We start from the raw sequence: 18,758 nt of genomic DNA, 5'->3' as shown, positions 1-18,758 counted from the left end.
TACTAAGTATGAAGATTATCATCAGTTTGGTTTCTCTTACTATTCCTCTTGCTGGTTGCTTTATCAGTTGACCGCTTTACTTTATATGCAGTTTTATTTCTTTAAAAAAAAAAAGTTCATGAACTCTGTACTGGTTCAGGATGTGGGAAGCTCTGCTGTAATCACTGCTCTGTTCAGTCAATAAAATACTTGTGACTGTAAAACATCTGTGACTGTCAGACTATTAATGTTCCTGTGTGCCACCATTTTACCATTGTTCTGTATCATCATGGACTTGTGTGTTCAGGTATTCTTCACCATGTGAAGGAATGACGCTGATGACAGCCGTTTTCAGGTATAATTTATACCTACTTCCATATTTTCCTGCAGGGTTTTCTGGCATCCTTTATTTTATTTTATTTTATTTTGGTCATTCCACGTTAAGGAGGAGCCCAGAGATGGCCTTTCAGGTTTCTTGGTGTGTGTTAAGAATATGTCGCCAATGTTATTTGCTGGAACTGGCCGTAAAAAAGTTGAACTGGTGCCATATTTTTCATGCTACTGTTATGTCTAACTATAAAATGAAAGAAGTGCTAATAACACTTCCTACTTGTTTAACACGTTTTCCTCCCCAACTCTCAAAGGAGTTGGCCAATATCAGGCTGGATTCCCAGACCATGTTTCCATTATTTTCTAGTTCCTGTAGTGTATTGTAATGTTACATAAGACTTTCACTAGTTAGCTTCTTTTTTCTTACATTTTCCTAAAAATTGGAGACTAATATTTGTTGTTATCATCCCCATTTCTCAGATACAGAGACTAAGGCTTGCCTTGGCTAAGTGTTTGATCTGGCGTTATATGATAATCAGCTGCAAAGCCAAAAGCAGAACTCAGAATTCATTCTCATTTGTTACCGAGCTGTAGTTTCTCCTCTTTTCAGCTATACTTATAGCAGGACCCAAGAAAATACATTTTCAGGTACCAAAACTATTTCCCATGTCTCTTCTTCAGTGTTCAAATGTTAAGATATACACTAGATTTATTGTCTGAAGTAAAATTTCTGTGCCAGTTATAAACATGCTCTGTTGCCATATTATTCCTGATTTGACTGCTATCCCAGAAGGTGATGGATCATTGAAGAAAGAATATAATGAATACAGTCCCTATTTTCTTTTGCCCTTCTAAATTTGATTTAATATAAGGTTGCTTTCTGCCAGGAAATTTCATGAATGGGCATATGTTAATAAAGCCAGACCTTCCCCCCCCCCTCTTTACAGTAATAAACTTAACAAAATATCTCCCCAAAGTGGATTCAGTTGGTGTGTGTTAATACTTGAGTGAGTACTTCCTGAACTTCTAGGAGGAAGCAGCTCCAGCCACTCTGAAAATGAAGTCGTTCCTTATAAAACTTGGTTACTGCACTCTGATGAATCTATCTTGTGCTTTGAAATAGATCTTCCGTAATTCTTTGTGTTAGTGAATGTTTGTGGAACTTGAGCAGTCTGTTAAAACCAGAAGAATTGACTGTTCTGCTTTAAAAATACTTTTTAAAAAAATCAAACAATGAAGTTTCAGGGAGTGGCATTTTTTTTTCTTCAGAATGACAAAAGTGAAAGTTGCATTTTGATCAATTTTGATCAGGCATCTTAGTGAAAACCTAAGACCCAAAGTGTGTGCTGGTGCACACATACAAAGCAGTTTTCGTGTTCTGCCCCCCCCCCCCCGGCTCCCATGAACTGTCGCATGTATACACATGCCACACATAAAGAGTCCATTCTTGCCCACGAGCAGCTGAAGGAGGCTGGCCACTGCGGTCTTCTGCTCACTGGAAATTGGCAGCCTTTCTTCTCCTGTAAACAACAGCCTGACGTCACCCCATGCAGCGGTGATAGCAGACCCACTTTAGAGATTCTCCGTTGGCAGCGCAGTTGAAGGCCTGTCACGGGCTTTGGTCACCTTCAGCCTCACTCGAGTAAACGTCATGCAGGGAAATTTGTTACTGTCAGGAATCCGGGGTAGGCCTTTCAAGCTGTCTCTAAAGTCTTTATCCTTGAATTTGCACATAGAATCCTAACAAGAAACTTGTGTGATGAGCGGGAGAACTGGACTTTTTCCCCGTTTTAGAAATGAGCTAACTCAAGTCCAGAGAATTAAAAAGTGTGCCAGTGGTGGTATTGCTGAGATTCAGGCCTTCTAAACACGGTTTTGTCTCTCTTCCCACTGTTTTAAGTAACTTCTTTAGTAATTGTTAACTGTTCTATTCTGTTACTTCCTCTCCCTTCTGAAATGTGTGGAGATGATGATTTATGAGGTTTTTTTTTTTTTCCTGTTAAGACATCTGCGCATTAAAATCAGATAGTCTTGATGCATTTGGGAACCCTTTGACAGTAAGGCAACCCACTCCCTTGTCTCAGAGCCTTTTGGAAAATCTAGTGTAAGTCTACACTCCCCAGCGTAATTGGAAAGATTTATTAACAAGATGATCCTGTTTTTCATTTGGTTTCTGAAAGCAACATAAAATTGAGAGAATGAATGATTACAGTTCTTTTGTGTTGTTAACTGGAAGAGACAAAACCAACATGAAAGAGCCGTTCTATTAGTTAGAAGTCAGATTTTTATTGGGAAGGAGAGGAGAGTTGAGCCACTGGTAAGAATATAATTTATTTGTTATGTAAAATAGTTGTCTTTCTCACGTGGCCACTTCTAGTATATTTTCAGGCAGCTGCAAAAAGTGAAAAAGAAGAGTTTTACCTTCCATGATTTATAGTTAGTTGCATATATGGCTTTGGACTTTTTTTTTTAAGATTTTATTTATTTATTCATAAGAGACAGTGAGAGAGGCAGGGACCCAGGCAGAAGAAGAAGCAGGCTCCCTGTGGGAAGCCTGATGCAGAACTCGATCCCAGGATGCCCCCCGGGGGGGCTCATGACCTGAGCCAAAGGCAGATGCTCAGCCCCTCAGCCACCCAGGCGTCCCTGGACTACTTTAGGTTTGTGGATAACCCTTGGTTTTCTGTTTGTGACTCTGAGATGGTTTTTCACTGTGACATTAGGACTAGGCAGGGAGGGTTTTAAATATGTGTAGATTATCCACAAGAAATTACTTGTACTTCAACTTCTCCGCTGACTGCCCTAACCTGAGCCAGCCACCCTGATTTTGAGGTGTATGTTTAGGGAATGCAAACTGATTTTGATTTTACCTTAGCCTTGACAGAAAAACAGTTAAAACTCCATGTATCCAAAAGGCAAATACAATTTTTTAAAAGGCTGCTATCTAGCGCTGCACTTTGGAACACAGTAGGCACTCAAAAATGAATTTTAAATGAAGCTATGATAATCAGAAGTCAACTATGTTGGCAACCTCGATAAGCTAGCATCTGTACAGGAGCTCACTGAAATATATACCCAAGGGAAAAAAAAGTGCATTTGGGGTGAAAAGAAATGTATTTTATTGCATGACTTAACATGAACCAAAAGAGCTGTTTATTTTGCATTTTATTTATTATTTCATCGAGTGGGGAAAAAATTGTTTTTGCCTTTAAAAGATGATACTGCCGGCTTTTACAGTCCCAGCGGGCCGGAGGAATAGAGACCAAGTACATAAAAGAGAGAAAGCAGGTGACTACGCTTTCACTGTCCTTCCCTTCGACCTGTGGGTGACCAGGAATAAGGGGTCAGTCCCGGCCTCCAGTCGGAGCCCCTCAGTCCTGCTGGGCAGCAACGTGGGACACCTGGAGTCACCGCTGCCCCCAGCGGCCGGGCAGCGGGAAGCCTGGGGAAGCCCCCGGCCTGCAGGACCGGCCCGGCTCTGCCGCCCTGCAGGTTAGGGAGCCGTGCCCCAGGCTCTCAGCCTCTCCTGCAGCCCAGGTGGGGGTCCTCATGGACTAGACGCCGCCGGTAGAGGTAGGGGCGGGCGTGAGGAGCTCAGCCTGTGGGCCTTGGGCCGGGACTCCTGGGTAAGGGTCTTGGCTTCTGTTCCCCAGGGGGTAGGGGGGGTTCTGATGTGAGCAGGAAACAAAGGGGGAATTTTACTTTTAACCCTTCATAGAAGCATTAGCTTTTTATTTTTAACTGTTCAGAGTTTGTTGAAAAACGGTAATTTGGCAGACGTCTTACAAATCATGACACCAGGTCGAGGTGCATGGTGCATCATGGTTTGGAGGCGCTCCAGGGGCATTACCCTCTCCCATAGCCACGGCCACTGCTACCTCGTGGGGTCGTGCTCTCCGCTCTTATGCATAAGGAGAATTCTGGACGTTTATGGCTTGTCCAGGGTACCTAGGAGTAAGCAGGAGAGCACGGACTGGGATCCCTGGCTTTTGACCTCCTGCCCCAGTGTTCCCTCCGCCAAGCCAGGAGCAAGCACTTTTGTAGAGTTAATCTTTTTTTTTTTTTTAAGATTTTATTTATTCATGAGAGACAGAGAGAGAGAGACACGGAGACATAGGCAGAGGGAGAAGCAGAGTGCATGCAGGGAATCCGATGTGGGACTCGATCCAGGGACTCCAGGATCACGCTCTGGACCGAAGGCAGACACCCAACCGCTGAGCCACCCAGGCGTCCCAGGAGCAAAGCACTTTTGATGACATCCAGCTTCGCAGTCTTCCCCACCTCTCAGGCTCGTATCTCCCCAGAAAACCCCAGCCAGCAAATCCGGACAGCTGACCAGGTCATGTTCAGGGTAAGAGCACATATATTATCAAAGGGCAGCTTCTTGATTGACTTTGAAGTTAATACTCCAATAAAAAAAAAAAAAAGAGCAGTCTTGTTATTTCTTACTTAGAAGCAGAATGGTAGTGCAGAATGAACCTTAGGGACCGTTCAGTTTTAATATACTTTTTTTTTTTTTTTTAATCTACAGTAAAGCTCTTCCATTAGGAGAGTGAAACTTCATTTAATTGCAAGAAATAAGACTTAGGGCTCATTCCCCAGACCCAGATGAGTGTGCTCTTTCTTTTAAAAAGTATATCTCCCAGGAGTGCCTAGGTGGCTTAGTCGGTTAAGCACCAACTCTTGATTTTGGCTCAGGTCAGGATCTCAAGATTGTGAGATCAAGCCCTATGTTGGGCTCTGCGCTGGGCGTGGAGCCTGCTTAAGATTCACTCTCTCCCTCTCCTTCTGCCCCCCTCCCTTTTTCCCTCTCTCTCCCAAAAATGAATAAATAAATAAAAGTCTACGTCCCTACACAGAGGCTACAATTGCCATCCCAGGAGCTAATTTGACAGGAGCTTCCAGTAGACATTTCTGAGTGCCTGCCCTGTGCAGAGCCCAGTGCTGGACCCAGTTTTCCGTTGGGAACCAACGGGGGAGACTTCATTCAAGCTAAGGCGCACCCAGTGCTCAGTGTTCAGACATTTGAAAGACCAGAACTGTCATAGATCAATTCATGGATAACTCAGATTTGACCTCGGCCTTCTGGAAACATTTATGAAGAAGCTCTTTGTTATAAAACCTTCTATCTGTATGAAGAAATGACAATTGCGACCACTTTGGAACGTTTCAGAAAAATGCTGCTCCTCCCTGAGAAACTGAGGTATAAAGATTAAAAGTAAATTGAAGGGACGCCTGGGTGGCTCAGTGGTTGAGCATCTGCCTTCGGCTCAGGATGTGATCCTGGGGTCCTGGGATCGAGTCCTGCATCAGGCTCCCCAAAGGGACCCTGCTTCTCCCTCTGCTTGTGTCTCTGTGTCTCCCATGAATAAATAAATAACATCTTTAAAAAAATAAAAGTAAATTGAAAGCAAACGAGAGGCACCTGGGTGGCTCAGTCAGTTAAGTGTCTGCCTTCAGCTCACGTCACGATCCTGGGGTCCTGGGATCGAGCCCCGCGTTGGGCTCCCTGCTTCCCTGCTCAGCAGAGAGTCTGCTTCTCTCTCTCCCGCTCCCCCCCTGCTCTTGTTCTCGCTCGTGTACACTCTCCCTCTCTCAAGTGAGTAAATAAAATAATCTGGACCGAAAAAAAAAAAAAGGCAAATGAAATTGTTAGCATCAGATTTTTCTTTGGGTGTTGTCCCTACAAGTTTTGACTGAGAACATCATATATTATTGTACCCTGTTATAAAAGCTCTGCTGATTACTTTTAATTCCTTGGCATACATTTTCAAGGAGCTGATGGCAAGCATGTCACACACTTGCTAGCCCTCCATGAGTGCTCTTCAGCTGAAAACCTGGAGAACCTTTTTGAAGCCTCTCATGATTTGGGCAGTCTCCAAGTCAAGCTGAATTGATAGGGAATGCAGAAAATGATCAGAATAATTACAAGTCCCATTATATAAGAGATTACTTTGCCAACAAAAACACTCATGGAATGCCTTTATAGACCTTCCTAGCACCAGAATTAAACTTGTCTTTCTCAGTAGCTGTTTCCAAAGCTGAACAAACTGCATTGTGTAAGTGGGTCAGTTTGTGCAGTATTGTGCATGAAATGTTCAGGTACACACACAAAGGCAGCTGGATTATAAATTTCGAGGGCAAACTAGCCTCCAGTAAAGCACATACAGGAGGAAGCTATGTTACATTCTTAGAGGAAGAGGCGTTTCTCTTTAATTTAAAAGCTGTGTTCAATTTCCCCGTCTCTTGACTTGGCTCGTACTCACCTCTGTGAGCTCCAGGTTTTGCTCTTCAGCCAGTCTCTCTCCATTCTCTCACGTTTCTGCCTCCAAGTCCTTGAATCGCACTCAGCAGTACTTGGTTGTAATCAGGCAGTGCTGCCCTCCCTCAAGTCTCCAGGGCCTCAGAACTTGATGGAATGATTTTTGGATTGGCTTTTAAAAAATAAACAGATATCCCATTGACTGAGGCCTGTGCAGTACCTTTCTACTGTAATGCTACCGGCTTCAGATCAGGCCCAAGGCAGAGGCAAAATATTATAAATGGTGCAGATGTGAACTTTGCTTAAGAGGCTTTGAGGGTCCTACCTCCATTTACCGTGTCTCTCCCCAAATGTTCTTTATTTCATTTTGGTAGTGAAGACCAAAGTTGAACTTCAATAACAGCCTTTTTCATATTTGTAGCCTCCTTCTGAGTTGTGCTAGTTTTCCGTCTTAGATGATAAATGGTGGAGCGGGGGGGAAGGGGAGTTCCATAGATTTTTAGGGCAAGAACCCAAGTCGTCATTCATTGGGATTAAATTTTCAATTCATCACTTCAGGCCCCAAGACTTGAGGAGAAAAACAGGCACTGCACGTCTGCCTGCTTGATTGAAAGTGTCAGAAACCTATCAAAGTAACTTTGAAAATAGAGACTTGACTTACAGAATCTAAGAAAGGCTTGGGTCACCCAACTGTGGTACGCATGTGAAGTGTAGGATTGCAGTTGGCCTGAACGTGGTCAGAGTTCTCCTTTCACCTCTTTCTGCACATTTGTTTCATTCCTTCTCCTGGCAGACCATTTCCCCACAGAGTTGGAAGCATGGCCACCAGCAGTTTATTTTTTAGCTTCTGTCACCAGAAAGTTCCCTGGAGGCCAACTTAAAAAAAAAAATCATAGTCGGGGAACTCATCAGATCAATATAGATCATGTGTCCATTCCTGGAACACTCAGCAAGGATCAGGGCTGGGGGTCATGTAGGAACATGGCGACGCATGTGTTTACCCACACAACTAGAAGTGGGTGGGTGGATGGGTATTTCCGTGGATAAGAGATGATCGTTGGGAAGAAAATTCTGTAGCATGTGTGCTCACTACAACATGCCAGGCTAATGCCTTTCGAGGATTTTGACAGAAACTCATGGTAAAAAATACATTTTACATTGAGATGCACATTAGACACACGTTAAATATTTATTTTTCATGAAGCAGTATTCACCTTCGCTATGATTTAAGGCATTTTGATATTTCCTATTACATTCTATTGTAGTTCATTAAACAAATACTGATTTTAATTTACCTAATTGATTTCATGACTCATTAGTGGATAATGATCTCTAGTTTGAAAAAATACTATGCTAGACGTTAAAAGTAGCAGACAGTTCATATGAAAACAGATACTTGGGCATGAATATTTATTGAGTCTTGTTGAAGAAATAACTTACATTTTAAAAAGATGCTGGAGTCTCAGGGTGACAAATATGTGACATGAAAGCCCTTCCCAATTCCCATGGTGAATATGATGGTGCTTTTCCTACTGAAGAATCCTGGAGCCACTACCCAGACCTCTGTCAATTAAAGTGAACGAAACCAGCACTGTATGCAAGCATGCACTTCACTCTGTTTTAGATTTACCTTTTGCTGAGAAATACTGAAATCTGTAGACCTAGAAAATTTCCCAAAGTGCTTTCAATTCTCTCTTAAAACATCAACACGACTTTCTTGAAAACCTCGTTGTGGCAGCGTGAAGGGCAGCTTTGCTGATCACTGTAACATTATAAAGAGACGGAGGATATATTTACTTACCCAAGAGCCAGTTGAAAAGCCAAGGTATGGAATGACTCCTGAATGAGACATGGAAATGCAGAGAGGCCTAGTAGAGCTCATAGAGGTCCTAAACCGATAAGCATGCAGTGCCATGAGTCTCACTTGCGAAATGCAAAGCGGTGAAACGTTTAGAAGAGCATATTGGAGAATATAGAGTCAGGAATATGGAGAGATTTCATAAACAAAACACAAAATGTACTGACCATAAAGGAAAAGAGTGATAAATTTGACTACGATTGATTAACTTCCGTTCACTACAAAGATGGGACAAACAGATTGGGAAAAGCATTTAGGACAGCAACAACGAAGGACTCATATTCAGAATACAAAGAACTGTCGTGGGAGTGTAAACTGGTACAACTGTGTTAGGAATAAGTCTGGTGGTATCTAGCGAAGCTGAAGATAAGATATCCTGTGACCTAGCAGTTTCACTCCCAGATTATACCTTCAAGCAGCAGTTCTTCAAACCTTTTGATCTCACTTAATACTTTTACGAATTATGGAGGACCTCAAAGAACTTTTGTTTATGTGGATTATAGCTAATGGTATCATCTGCCTTATTAGAAAACAGGGAAATTTAAAAAATATTTGTTTACTCATTGAAAACCTATTATGTGTTGACATAAGTAACATTTTATATGAAAGATAACTAAATTTTACCAAAACAAACCAAAAATTAGTGAGAAGAGTGGCATCGTTTTATAGTTGTGCAAATCTACTTAATGTCTAGCTTAATAGAAGACAACTGGGTCCTTAATCTGCACCTTTGCATTCATCTGTTGTGGTATGTTGTTTTGGTTGAAGTGAAGAAAATGTGGCCTTGCACAGGTATGTAGTTGACAAAGGAGGAGTATTTTAATAACCTTTTCGAACAATTATATTCTTCTTTGATGTCCAACTAAAACTACAAATGGTAGTTTTTCTGTCTTTTTAAAAAAATTATATTTTTTATATTTATGATATTTTTATAATTTATATATAAATCTTATAATTTATAATATTTTTTATATTTAAAATATTGATTCATGAGAGACACAGAGAGAGGGGCAGAGACACAGGCAGGGAGAGAAGCAGGGTCCCTCTGGGGAGCCTGACGTGAGACTTGACCCCAGGACCCCAGGATCATGACCTGAGCCGAAGGCAGATGCTCAACCACTGAGCCACCCAGGTGCCCCACAAATGGTAGTTTCTTAAAACTCGGTAGCAGTATGAAACCTGAAACCATGTCAATGAGTTTGTAGTTATATATTAATTAAAATATCTTAGTTCATCTTGCACGTTGCATAGGTTTTTACTCATGCATGATTTTGTAACACCAAACATCCAATTATTTGGAAAATACTAGTTTACTGAATTATGCGGATCTTTTCATTGTTGACACGTTTCATTGTACAACATTAAGATGTCACATTCTTTAACTCCACTACTGATCTCATCAGAAGAGTGTTTAAGTATTGGGAAGCTGTCAAGCACCCTAGTGGCAGATACAAGTTTTCCAAAATTCCGATTTTCACTTGAAAGCCCGAATTTTATCACTGGCACCAAAACTGTCAGTTGTTTTTCTGAAGTGATAGGCTTCCTTGTCTGCCAGATACTCAAGTCTCAGTAACCAGAGTTCGTCTGGCTGTCATTCCTTCAGTAAAAATGGTGTCCCGTGAAAAAAGCAGCCACCGTCAGCTCAAAGGCAAACAATTGCCCAAGTGTCTTTCTCCAGGCAACCTTCGAACCTTGGTATGCAGCAGAAGTGCTTTATGTGTACTCTCCCGTTTTGTCACAGAATATTAAAAAGACATGTTCTCAAGGGTAGAGATGGAACAAAATTAATATTTTTACTGCTCCGTTTTAACGCGAAGCTGGCATGTTTTCCTTAGTGTGCGGAGGTGAGGAACGCAGTGATTGCTTGTGCAGTTTGGTACTCCTGCCTTTGTTCATGTCATTTGAACCCATCCCAGTTTTCCAATGTTTTTTTTTTTAAGATTTTATTTATTTATTTGATAGGACTGGGAGTGGGGGTGGGGGGGCAGGCACGAGCTTCGGGGGAGGGGCTGCAGGGAGAGGGAGAAGCAGACCCCCTGCTGAGCAGGGAGCCTGACATGGGGCTTGATCCCAGGATTCTAAGATCATGACCTGAGTGCAAGGCAGACGCTTAACCGATTGAGCCACCCAGATGCCCCCTCAGTTTTCCAGTTTTTCAGTAGTGAAGGGGTCTGGGATCCTGGGACCCCTTCTCCACTCCAGGTGTTCATTGGACTATGCTTGACGACTGCTGCCCTAGAGAAGGCACAGCTCTTGTGCACCAGGATACACCAGGATCCATACATGTTAGTGGGGGTCGAGGAGGGGTGTCTAGTGGGGAGGTGCCTCTGGGATGCTGGCGATATTCTATTTCTTGACCTGGGTGGGGATGTCGCTCTATAATGTGCAACTCGGTCCATCTGTATTTATGCACTTTTCTCTGTTTTTGTTATTTACAAGTCCAGTTCTCTGACTTTTGCTAGTATTGCTAGTCTCTGGTTTAGCAAGATGGGGTGTTGAGAAGGGAGGAGCCACCCTCCAGCGTTCCCCTCTTTATACTGGATGCGGGATGTATTTGTCCAACCTCTTCTGCTTTTTGGGCTGTGGTTCCTTTGGTTCTATCACAAGTTGAGGTAGGAATTCAAATACTTCAGGTGCGTTTTCCTCCTCCTCATTACTGACGTGGCGAAGGCAGTAAAAATTATGACCAGGAACTTTTTAAATTCAAAACTTCATGTAGTACTTAGTTATTTGAGACTTAGGAACCTTTCTGTAGAAGCTGTTCCTATATCCTTATTTTCTGGAAGGGGAACAGAGTGAAAAGTGACTTGAGTGAGGACTTAAATGGAGACTAAAACCATTTCTGACTCTTTCTGCTGTTATTAAATCATAAAACTCTGGTGACTACAAATGAAAGAAGAAATAGTAATGAGATTTCAGCATTACTGGATTTTCTTACTTATGGTCGTGTGTTATAAGTGGCCAAATTTTATCTCTGTGACACTGAACTAAGCCCACCGAGGTCCTAAGATTTGTATTTCATAGGTAAGAAAACCGAGGCACAGAAAAGATCAGTAACTAACTGTACCAAAGCAGAGACTAGTCTAGATTGCGTGACTCCTAGGATTTGCTTTTCCCATGAAGCTAGATGAATTGTAAGGAATTCGAGACAGTTACCAAGCTGCGGACTCTTTTGTGTTTACCTCTTTGGCCCTCCTGCTGCAGGCCGAGCTCAGGCTCTCCCACTTTTGATCAGGACCATCGGTCAGTGTTCTGTATGTACATGAGCACCATCTACTGTGCTTCCTTATGTTCTGAGCCTTGGAATGAGGACATTTAGAAAACCACAAAGACCTAAATCATTTCAGTTTTGTCTGTTAGGAACCGAGTCCGTTGAGGTGTGAATTCTCGGCTACTAATCATGGCCTTCAACCTCCATCCCCGCGCCATAAGCCCAGAGGAGTGTTTATTCTCCGGTTCTCAGTTGTCAGGATGACTGCGGAGCGGTGGAGCTGGGCTGCAGATGTGCCTGGTCTTCCAACAGGACTTTCCTCTCGTTCCTTGGCAGAGGTTCACACACTCTGGGTTTGTGTGTGCAAGAGTGTGCGCCCTGAGAGAAGAGCATTATCCCAGCTTGGTTGCAACAGATTAGACAAAGATTGCTGGACCCTGGAGGATATGCCCGTAGAACAAGCTCTGATTTAAGTGGACATGTGAAGTCTTCACGAAAGTGGCTGAGAATCTCTGCCAACAGAGTGAAGGATGTTAGAAAATAAATTAAGGCTCTTTTTATAGTTTGTCCGGGCTAATCTTTTTTTTTTTTCTTTTGAAGTGATATTTACCTTTGCTAAGGGTTAGTGTCCCTAGATAAATAAAAACATTTTTGGATAATATAGGCCTTGTTGTTTCACAACCAGGACCCACATTCAGTACATATTTTTCTCCTTAACTCCTCCCAGGATATTATTTCTAAGATTTAGGTCTTAACCCAAGTCTTTCACAAAGTGAGATATAACAGAAATCTAAGAAATGAAACTACTAATTGCACTTTTACTGATGCATTTCAAATAGGGCAGTCTAATTATAAGCAACCCTATACACAAATGGCTGTTGCTCTTGCCCCAGTTTTCCCCTTTTAACCAGACCCAGATGCTGCTGCCACGGGAGGCATTATCTGTGCTCATAGAATCTGAGGGTCAGAGTAGAGGAAGGAGGGAAGATTATGGAAACAGTGGCCAGGGGGGTGGAGGCCAGGAACAGAACCAGTCTGGTCACACTGTGGCAGTTTCCTGCCTTCTTGCCTTGCTACCAGAGTTCTTCTTACTCATCCTCGTCAAGTGCCACTGAACACAGTTAACAAGTGTGTGTGGGGAGGGGGCGGGGGGAGCAAGAGTCTTCTTTAACATGTAGCAGGGAAGATAAGAGCATGAGTTTGGAGTCTGATGCTTCAGACTTGAAATCACGTCCCAGCTGTGGAATCTTTGGGCAGGTGGCTCTCCTTCACCTGCCAAGTCTATTTTGTCTTCTGTGAATGAGGATAATTATAACTCCCTCTCAAGGTCACTCTAGGATTAAATTAAGACTTGTGTACGTACACCGGACATGGGCCCATGCTTAGGATGTAGTAAGCTCTCAGGAGATAGTAGCTCTTACCATGTAATGCAAAAAATTGAAAGGTTCATTAATGATCCCTCTAGCATACATTTTCTTTATGACCATGTTTTATTGCAAATATCTAATTGAACTCTGCTCTCTAGAGGAACTGACGTTTCAGGAGTGGTAGGATAGGAGGGAACTTTTGGCAGAGAGATTCTAGGGAAAGGGGCAGGTGAAGGTGGGAAATGCAGGGGATTTAGAGCATCATGAGGTTCTGTGCAATGGGGAGAGGAAGACTAAGAAATGGGATTGGGTGCCTTCTTCCCCCAGAAAAGGGGGAGAAATCATTTTTCTCCTCCCTGTTGAGCCACATACATGTTGTTGCCAGGACCCCACCCTCAGGTTGAGGTTGTTAAGACCTTTTCTGCCCTCCCGCTGCACATTCAGGCACAGAGCCGTCTGCAAAGTACCCATGCTTGGGTCTTGCCCCAGTCCCTCAAATCCGAATCTCTTCAGGGGTGAGACCCAACAGCACCTCAGGGAAATGATGTGCAGCCAGGGCTTGGAGGCACTCGAGCTATGTGTGGGTTAAGTATACTTGTAGAGGTTAGCCTGGACACCTGCCCATTCCAAGTCCTAAACAAGTGAGGTCTTCTTACGTACACATGTGCATGGGCATGCACTCATGCACATGTGAGTATGGACATACACTCTTAACTTCACCAAAACTTAGCCCTTTGCTGAGTCTATGGTCGTGAGGGGCGTAGAAGAGGCTATTGTCACCGCTTTTATGGTGAAGAAATAAGTTTATTCACAAGTAACCATAAAATTTCTGAGATGTCATGAATGCCATAATAGAGGCAGAGATTAGGATGACAGTTCAGCGGAAGGAAGCACTCATACGTGCTAGCATGGAATGCTTTTCAGAGGAAGTGCTTTTTGACTTGAATCTTAAAGGATGGGTAGAGTTCTGGATCATGAGGATGGAGAAGGAAAGGCATTCCAGAGAGAGGGAATGTTGTCAGCAGAGATGCAGAGATGGAAAAGCCCGAGGTGTACATAGGAACACTGGATGGGCCAGCTAGGGAGAGAGTTGAGGTTTATGCTGAGGTATCTGGCCAGTTAATGGGTGTTTTGAAGCAGAGGCTAATGTGGAGAGAGCTGCCTTTTAAAGAAGAAGAAGGCGAATCTTCCTGATGGTACTCAGGATAGAGGACTGGAAGCAGGTGCATTTTCATGGATGTACTGTCTTTTCTGAAGACATAGAGGCTGCGTGAAGGAGTGAGGGAACAGTACATGGGCAGTGGACAGTGATGGTGGGGTGACTGGAGAGAACAGGAAACGGGAGGGGAGGCAACTGGATCAGGGGAGAGGAAATTCAGTTCTTTTGCTTGACCTGTGGTTGCCCGATGTCTACATGTTATTCTGCAAGATCTGTGTTGGCCCATTTCAAACCACGATTTGGGTTATTTCTCATAATGCAAGGGTGCAGAAAAAAAAGCTGGAAAAAAATTTTTTGAAAACTACCTCTTTTTCCCCAAGACTTTTTCTCTGAAATTGAGCGTAGAACATTAGAAAAATTGTTTAAGATAAGGTGTTCCTATTGCAACCTGCTTATAACTGCTGATTCCCCCCAACCACCCCCAAATTATTTCTAAAAACCTGGCAGTAGACAGACTTCTCTGGAAAACCATCTGCAGCTCTCACTTCCCTGAATCTCATTCTCCCTTTGTCAGGCATTCTTTATCTAATGGCCCAGATAAAATGAACTCTGGGAGAATCTGAGTGCATTTCCACTTATGAGCACAGAGAAATACTTTATTTAGAAATAGGAAGGGTTTTGTTGCAAGCCAACCCGTGTGGCTGCTGAGCTGTGCTATCCAAAAATTCAGGAAGGCATGTGGGTGTGGGGACACCTTTCCTGGATTTGCCTGGATTTGCCCTGGACTCAGAATCTTGAGAAGGGATCATGATTTATGTTATTTCCAGTTAATATAAATATTAAGAATGAGAAGAAAGGCTGTTGTTACTGCTGTCTTACAAATGAGACTAATTAGGCAAAAACCATCCATGAGAGAGGTTATGATATGGGATGAGGATGGGAGGTGGCCTTGCCTTAGGAAGTTTCTTCCACCTTAAAGAAATTTAAAAATTGGTATAAAGACAATATAACAATATTTAAAGTTTTTATTTTAGGAAAGACACCTAATCAAAGCCATTGAACTACTGTTTATATTTTTGACATTTGCCTTATTCCAAGTATACTATTTATATAAGGATAAGTAAAATTCATGCCATGATGTTGTCTGCAATATGCACTTAAAATATAACAATCATTTTCCTGTATCTCTATGTCATTTTTATTATAGAAATTTAGCATTATACAAGTTTTGTTAGATTTATAAATCATAATTTATCAAGCATTCTTTAATTCTGGATCGTTAGATTATTCCTTGTTTTTAGGTACTAGAAAAACGCTGCTTGTGTATCTTCTACATATGCCATTTTGCTTTTATTCAGTTACTTTCCTCGAACAGATTCCTGGGAGTAGATTTATTTAGTCAGAGGGTATAATAATAACTTTATGGTGCTTGTGTCAGTTCCTTTCTAAAAATGAGTACTTTCTGTATCTGTTCAATGCTCTAATGATAATAAACCTAGAAACTATAAAACGTTCTTATTTTACTGCAATTTTGATGTTAGGGTTTTTAAAAAGGACTTATTTGTTTGAGAGAGAGAGAGAATATGCGAGTGAGGGGCAGAGGAAGGGAATCCTTAAGCAGACTCTCTACTGAGTGCAGAGTCTGATGTGGGGCTTGATCTCACAACCCTGAGGTCATGAGCTGAGCAGAAACCAAGAGTCGGTAGCTTAACTGACTGAGCTGCCTTGATTTTAGTGTTTTTTTTTTTTTAAGATTTTATTTATTTATTCATGAGAGACACAGAGAAAGAGAGAGAGGCAGAGACACAGGCAGAGGAAGAAGCAGGCTTCATGCAGGGAACCCGATGTGGGACTTGATCCCGGGTCTCCAGGATCCCGCCCTGGACCGAAGGCAGATGCTCAACCACTGAGCCACCTAGGAATCCCCCTGATTTTAGTTTTTTAATCTCCGATTGACAACAAATACTATTTCCTTAAAATTAGGATCTCATAAATACATTTATAGCTGTACTATAAATTAAAAATAACTTAAGTTCATGAATTTATTATCTAAATAACCGATATCCTTTATTATGTAAAATAAATCCCACACATGATCTTCTCTTTTCTTTAATATTTCCAGAAAGTTCATCTCACTAGTTTTTTTAAACTATAAATTCTTTTAAAATCCCACTTTTCCTTTCTTCATAATATACTAGGTCAATTCAATCATATTTACAAACCTACTGTGTCTCAGAGTTTCCTTTAAAAATTCGGTGTTTTGTACATACGCTTGTATATTTTTCTTTTGTTAATTTTAAAAAGGATAAACCTCATTCTTATTTGAGCTATTATATATTGATCTGGTATATTAAAATACATTTTTCTGCAGTTGCAAGTCATTTTGTGTTTAGGTGGGTCTTTTTCCAAGGGCTTATTTTCTGTGTGTCTGATATATAGCTATGTTAAGACTAAAATAAGCTTTGTGGCTGAGAATAGTCTCCTTGCCAGTTGGTTTCTGCCACACTTTTCTTTCCCCTCTGGTCCATCCTATTCATTACCCCCAGATTAATTTTCCTAAAACACCGCTTACTGAAAAACCTCACTGAAAAAACCTTAATTGACTCCCCATTTCTAGATGAATTGAGTGTAAACTTTTCACCTTGGCATTTAAGACCGACAACAAAACATGCTTGTGCAGGCTCCTGAGAACCCCCGGTGAGGACACTGGCTGCCACGGCCCCCCACCCCAGAAACCTCTAGGGGTAGGACCCTCTGAAGTCCCTCGCTTTTAAAGCTCCCCCGGTAGAGCACCGCTGGCCAGGGCTGACTTACCCTGGGAGAGGGCAGACACAGGCTTCCATCCTGGCTTTGCTGCTTCCCAGCTTAATGATTTCCAGCATGGGTGCAGGGCGAAGTGTAGGCTTTCTTCTCTCCATAAAATGGGGTCAAATAGTATCTTGTGGGAATCGCTGCAATTCTGCATCCAGTAATTGGTACAGGGTAAGAACTAAGCAAATATTGACTGCTACTGTTTCATAGTAATAGTAAGTAGTCATAAAAGTCCTAAGCTTTGCATTCAGGCAGAAATGGGCTTGTATAACTCGGTTCTTCCTTCCCGATTGTATCTAAATAACATGGTTCTCTGGCCCTCAGTCTCCTCACCTACAAACAGGGCTAATGATACCCCCCTTTTTAAATATAAGGTACAAGATAGAAAATATTAGCATGTTGCTACATAGGGACACAAAATTATGTGCCACGGACTGTTCTTAGCTCTTATGTTTTAATTACCCTTCCCATGAACCCTGTGGGTTGATACCACTGCTATCATTATTCTACATATGAAGAGACTAAGACACAGAGAAGTTAAGTGACTTGCTCAAGGTCACACAGGTAGGAAACCATGTGTTTCGACTCAGTTCTCTCACTCCAGAGCCCATTCTCACCCCCTGTGCAGTATTCCTTCTCATTATTGTATGACCGACTTTATTCCCGCCCCACACACACCTCTGTCAGCACTAGCTCCCTTAGGAGGGTAATTGTTCTTTATATCCCCCTTGCAGCCCCTAGCAAGTACCTCATCTGTAGAAGACACTAAACCAGTGTGTGTTCAACTGAGCATAATAAACATACCCATTTTTCACATCTGATCATAAGTAAACTACTTTTGGCTTTAGGCAGCTATCTTCTGGCAGACTGTCTTCTAGCTTCAAATTAGAGGACTCTTAATTTGTGCACTTAGCTGCTTTTTCCTAGCCTCTTCCTTTTGAGCTTTAAAAGTCCGTGTCCTGAGGAAGGGAGGGTGGGAGTCTGGGTTATAGGATTTGGTAGGGACTCTCCAGAAGGCCCGGGCACCTGGAAGGCAGCCTGGTTGGGGATGCTGGAAGGTGAGAGTCCAGCCTAGGAAATAGCTGTCTCAGGGGAAGGCAGGGTTAGCTGCCACCCATTTTGCCTTTCCCCCATGACTGTGCCAAGAAGCAGCTCCCTCCTGCAGTTAACCCTGTACACCTCATTGGGTTCAGAGAGATGTTGCATTCATTTTCCAAATAGTATGACCCCATCTTGACTTGCTGTTTTTAAAGAGGTCAGTTTGGAGGTGATTATCTTCTCTGACCTCTTTCCCAGTCTACAATGTAATGAGAGCATCAGTTACGTTCTCTTTTCATGCTGCTACCCTGACTTTATGGATTTCACACTTACCCCTTAAAAGACCCTTTTATTTTAGCTTTCTCCAGAGCAGAAATTTAGATGTACATCTTCCTTTTTTACTTATATTCTGAAAATTTGGAGACTTAATCAGAATTCCTATCTTCCTGAGTAATCTGAAATTCTGTATTACAGTTGTGATTTTTTTCTTTGATATTAAAATTTTATCTGGATCTTTGATTTTTATAACACCTGGTATTGTATTTTTATATTATCAAATCAACATATATTCATCATAGAAAACTATGTAAAAATGCAGAAAAGATTAAGTTAAAAAATAAAAATTATGCTGAATTGCGGTATTTAGCGATACTTTTAACAATTTGACAAATGCTCTTCCGCTGTTTTTTCGATGAATACACACACACACATGAACACACACATAGAGTGTATACACACACACA

At 42.0% G+C, this 18,758-nt stretch overlaps 1 protein-coding gene and 1 long non-coding RNA gene across 2 annotated transcripts in view; one reads left to right on the top strand and one right to left on the bottom strand.

Moving 5' to 3' along the window:
* Nucleotides 1-18,758, top strand: part of SERTAD2 (SERTA domain containing 2) — a 114,383-nt gene that overhangs the window by 15,456 nt on the left and 80,169 nt on the right. The gene's annotated exons all lie outside the window — the stretch shown is intronic.
* Nucleotides 4,062-17,491, bottom strand: LOC121491158. The gene is made up of 4 exons (XR_005987887.1): nt 16,981-17,491; nt 8,202-8,333; nt 6,576-6,743; nt 4,062-4,257 (listed from the first exon to the last, which is right to left on the bottom strand). It is a non-coding gene; the product is annotated as an uncharacterized LOC121491158 (long non-coding RNA).

The sequence above is a fragment of the Vulpes lagopus genome, chromosome 5 (genome assembly GCF_018345385.1).
Source record: "Vulpes lagopus strain Blue_001 chromosome 5, ASM1834538v1, whole genome shotgun sequence".
Lineage (NCBI taxonomy): Eukaryota > Metazoa > Chordata > Mammalia > Carnivora > Canidae > Vulpes > Vulpes lagopus.
The sequence above is the reverse complement of the archived record's forward strand: the minus strand, read 5'-3'. Positions and strand labels throughout refer to the sequence as shown.